Source organism: Stenella coeruleoalba (assembly GCF_951394435.1).
Source record: "Stenella coeruleoalba genome assembly, chromosome: 11".
NCBI classification, from domain to species: Eukaryota; Metazoa; Chordata; class Mammalia; order Artiodactyla; family Delphinidae; genus Stenella; species Stenella coeruleoalba.
This window is the reverse complement of record NC_137157.1, coordinates 61,562,459-61,567,497: the sequence shown is the minus strand read 5'-3', so window position 1 is coordinate 61,567,497 and position 5,039 is coordinate 61,562,459. Positions and strand designations below refer to the sequence as shown.

The 5,039-nt window shown below is 40.6% G+C and overlaps 1 pseudogene across 1 annotated transcript; it reads left to right on the top strand.

Annotated features, from left to right (window-relative positions):
* The first annotated feature begins 4,020 nt into the window (after window positions 1-4,020).
* Window positions 4,021-4,799, top strand: LOC307194767 (high mobility group protein B1-like; annotated as a pseudogene). The gene has a single exon. The product of its transcript is annotated as a high mobility group protein B1-like (transcript).
* The last annotated feature ends 240 nt before the right edge of the window (window positions 4,800-5,039 follow it).

The following is a 5,039-nucleotide window of genomic DNA, read 5'->3' as shown; positions in this document are numbered from 1 at the left end:
ATTTGCATTTCTCTAATGATTAATGATGTTGAGCATTCTTTCATGTGTTTGTTGGCAGTCTGTATATCTTCTTTGGAGAAATGTCTATTTAGGTCTTCTGCCCATTTTTGGATTGGGTTGTTTGTTTTTTTGTTGTTGAGCTGCATGAGCTGCTTGTAAATTTTGGAGATTAATCCTTTGTCAGTTGCTTCATTTGCAAATATTTTCTCCCATTCTGAGGGTTGTCTTTTGGTCTTGTTTATGGTTTCCTTTACTGTGCAAAAGCTTTGAAGTTTCATTAGGTCCCATTTGTTTATTTTTGTTTTTATTTCCATTACTCTAGGGGGTGGGTCAGAAAGAATCTTGCTGTGATTTATGTCATAGAGTGTTCTGCCTATGTTTTCCTCTAATAGTTTGATAGTTTCTGGCCTTATATTTAGGTCTTTAATCCATTTTGAGCTTATTTTTGTGTATGGTGTTAGGGAGTGTTCTAATTTCATTCTTTTACATGTACCTGTCCAGTTTTCCCAGCACCATTTATTGAAGAGGCTGTCCTTTTTCCACTGTACATTCCTGCCACCTTTATCAAAGATAAGGTGTCCATATGTGCATGGGTTTATCTCTGGGCTTTCTATCCTGTTCCATTGATCTATCTTTCTGTTTTTGTGCCAGTACCATACTGTCTTGATAACTGTAGCTTTGTAGTATAGTCTGAAGTCAGGGAGCCTGATTCCTCCAGTTCCTTTTTTTGTTCTCAAGATAGCTTTGGCTATTCGGGGTCTTTTGTGTTTCCATACAAATTGCGAAATTTTTTGTTCTAGTTCTGTGAAAAATGCCAGTGGTAGTTTGATAGGGATTGCATTGAATCTATAGATTGCTTTGGGTAGTAGAGTCATTTTCACAATGTTGATTCTTCCAATCCAAGAACATGGTATATGTCTCCATCTATTTGTATCATCTTTAATTTCTTTCATCAGTGTCTTATAGTTTTCTGCATACAGGTCTTTTGTCTCCTTAGGTAGGTTTATTCCTAGATATTTTATTCTTTTTGTTGCAATGGTAAATGGGAGTGTTTTCTTGATTTCACTTTCAGATTTTTCATCATTAGTATATAGGAATGCCAGGGATTTCTGTGCATTAATTTTGTATCCTGCTACTTTACCAAATTCATTGATTAGCTCTAGTAGTTTTCTGGTAGCATCTTTAGGATTCTCTATGTATAGGATCATGTCATCTGCAAACAGTGACAGCTTTACTTCTTCTTTTCCGATTTGGATTCCTTTTATTTCCTTCTCTTCTCTGATTGCTGTGGCTAAAACTTCCAAAACTATGTTGAATAAGAGTGGTGAGAGTGGGCACCCTTGTCTTGTTCCTGATCTTAGTGGAAATGCTTTCAGTTTTTCACCATTGAGGATGATGTTTGCTGTGGGCTTGTCGTATATGGCCTTTATTATGTTCAGGAAAGTTCCCTCTATGCCTACTTTCTGCAGGGTTTTTATCATAAATGGGTGTTGAATTTTGTCAAAAGCTTTCTCTGCATCTATTGAGATGATCATATGGTTTTTCTCCTTCAGTTTGTTAATATGGTTTATCACATTGATAGATTTGCGTATATTGAAGAATCCTTGCATTCCTGGAATGTTTGTTTTCTTATTTCCTCTTTTTTCTTACACAAAAGTAGCATTCTGTATATGCTTTTTTGCATTTTGCTTTTTTTCGCTTAAAAATAAATCCTGGAACTCACTCCAATTCAGTTCACTGAGATTATCTCCATTGTTTTTTCAGCTGCATAATACTCCATTGTTTGACTGTACTGTAGTTTATTCAACCAATTTACTGCTTTGGGGCATTTAAGTGGTTTCCAGTACTCTGCAGTTACAAGTTACCCATAATGCTATAATAGATAACCCTGTGCCTGTGTAGTTTTGTGTTGTTGGAGGTGTCTTTTGAACTTAAATTCTTAGAAATGGGATTGCTGGCCCAAAAGGCACATGTTACATATTACCAACTTCCTCTCCATTGGGCTGTACTAGTTTGTATTATTACCAGCAATGTATGAGAGTGTCTGTATCATTACCACCTTGCCAACCACGTAGGTTGTTAAGCTTTTGAGTTTTTGCCAATATGATGAGTAAGGAATGGTATCTCAGTGTAGTTTCGATTTGTATGTCTCTTATAGTGAGTGAAGTTGAACTTCTTTTCATGTAAAAGGGTATGGTGCAGACTCTTGCCCCCCACCCTACAAAACCTTTCACTTGTAGGGCTCCTTCTTGTCTGACCAGGTCTTAGCATCTTATTTCAAGTCATTGAAAGAGAATCTGATTGGCCCACCTGCCTGTGACTTGGTTGCTACCCCAGGTGCATGCGGCCCTGATCAGCTGTCTATTCCTGTCATACAACAGGGGCTTGATGGGAATTCTCAGAAGGCAGTGAGCAGTCACTGTATGAAAGATGTTGAGTGAATACCAGCACTGAAAGTGTGTGTTGGAGCCCAGATGGCCCCTTCTGCTAAGGCTGTTACTGTCTGAAATTCCTTCCTTCAATACATATTTTTCACTGAGTACCTACTATATGTAAATGCTGGTCTAGGCACCATGGAGGAGGCAATTTTTTATATTAAGAACATATTATGGAGCATTTCAAACAAATATAAAAGTAGAGAAAATATATAATGAAACTCCATGGACCCATCACCCAACTACAACTATCCACTCATTTCCATTTTTTTTTTCCATCTATACACCACATACTACCCTCCCCCATGGCTTTACGTCCTTTCATTTGTAGATATGTCAACATGAATCTCCAAAAGATAAGAACTCCTAACTATAAGGACATAACCATAATAACATTATCACACCTTAACAATGAACAGTAATTGCTTCATATCAAACATTCACTCATTTCAGGTTTGCATGTTTGGTTGTTTTTACACTTTGTTCAAATCAAGATCTAAATAAAGTCCATATATTGTAATTGATTGGTACACCTTTCAAGCTTCTTTTAATCTATAGCTTCTCCCTTTTCTCTCTCTCTCTTTTCCTTTCAACTTAAGTATTGGAGAAACCAGGTCATTTGTCCTACACAGTTTCCCACCCGTGACATTATTTAAAATATTCCTCCATCCTTTGTACTTCTTTGAAATTCAGATTTTGGGACTTCCCTGGTGGTGCAGTGGTTAAGAATCTGCCTGCCAATTCAGGGGACACGGGTTCAAGCCCTGGTCCGGGAAGATCCCACATGCCGCAGAGCAACTAAGCCCGTGTGCCACAACTAATGAACCTGTGCTCTAGAACCTGTGAGCCACAACTACTGAGCTCATGTGCCACAACTACTGAGGCTGTGTGCTGCAACTACTGAAGCCCACACACCTAGAGCCCGTGATCCAGAACAAGAGAAGCCGCCACAATGAGAAGCCCACGCACTGCAACGAAGAGTAGCCCTGCTCGCCACAACTAGAGAAAGCCTGTGTGCAGCAATAAAGACCCAATGCAGCCATAAGTAAATAAAGAAATAAATAATAAATAAATTCAGATTTTATTTTATTTTTTCGGCTGCATCACACAGCATGTAGAATCTTAGTTCTCCAACCAGAGATGGAACCCGAGCCCCCTGCAGTGGAAGTGTGAAGTCTTAACCACTGGACCGCCAGGGAAGTCCTCAGATTTTATACATTTATTTATTTATTAAAATTTTATTTATTTATTTATTTTTGACTGTGTTGGGTCTTCGTTGCTGCGTGCGGGCTTTCTCTTCATTGCAGTGCACAGGCTTCTCACTGCGGTGGTTTCTCTTGTTTCGGAGCACGGGCTCCAGTAGTTGCGGCACGTGGGCTCAGTAGTTGTGGCACAGGGCCTCTAGAGCGCAGGCTCAGTAGTTGTGGCTCATGGGCTTAGTTGCTCTGCGGCATATGGGATCTTCCCGGACCGGGGCTCAAACCCGTGTCTCCTGCTTTGGCAGCGAATTCTTAACCACTGCGCCACCAGGAAGTCCCTATACATTTACTTTTACTTTTGCAAGACTCTTTCAGACAGACACAAATATATGGCTGTCGACAGAGTGGACAGAGTCAGGAGGCTGCATCTGGCTCCAGCTGTCATAGCCATTGCAGTACGTTGAGCTCCATAGAGACAGTTCCCCGGGCAAGGGAGAGCCGGATGGGCACTGGGCCCCCCTGTGCCTCACTGAGGAAAAATAATTAAACATGGGGAAAGGAGATGCTAAGAAGCCGAGAAGCAAAATGTCATCCTGTGCATTCTTTGTGCAAACTTGCCGGGAGGAGCACAAGAAGAAGCATCCAGATGCTTCAGTCAGCTTCTCAGTGTTTTCTAAGAAGTGTTCAGAGAGGTGGAAGACCATGTGCGCTAAAGAGAAAGGAAAATTCAAAGACATGTCAAAGGCTGACAACGCCCGTTATGAAAGAGAAATGAAAACGTATATCCCTCCTAAAGGGGAAACAAAAAAGTCCAAGGGTCCCAATGCACCTAAGAGGCCTCCTTCGGCCTTTGTCTGGTTTTGTTCTGAGTATCGTCCAAAAATCAAAGGAGAACATCCTGACCTATCCATTGGTGATGCTGCAAAGAAACTGGGAGAGATGTGGAATACACTGCTGCAGGTGACAAGCAGCCTTGTCAGTGGAAGGTTGCTAAGCTGAAGGAAGAGTACAGAAAGGATATTGCTGCATACCGAGCTAAAGGGAAGCCTGATGCAGCAAAAAAGGGAGTCGTCAAGGCTGAAAACAACAAGAGAACAAGGAAGAGGAGGAAGAGGAGGAAGATGAAGAGGATGGTGATGAGGAGGAAGATGATGTTGATGAATAAACCGGTTCTAGCGCAGTTTTTTTTTCTTGTCTATAAAGCATTTAACCCCCCTGTACACAACTCACTCCTTTTAAAGAAAAATATTGAAATGTAAGGCTGTGTAAGATTTGTTTTTAAACTGTACAGTGTCTCTTTTTGTATAGTTAACACATTACAGAATGTGTCTTTAGGTAGCCCTGTCCTGGTGGTATTTTCAATAGTCACTAACCTTGCCTGGTACGGTACGGGGGTTGTAAATTG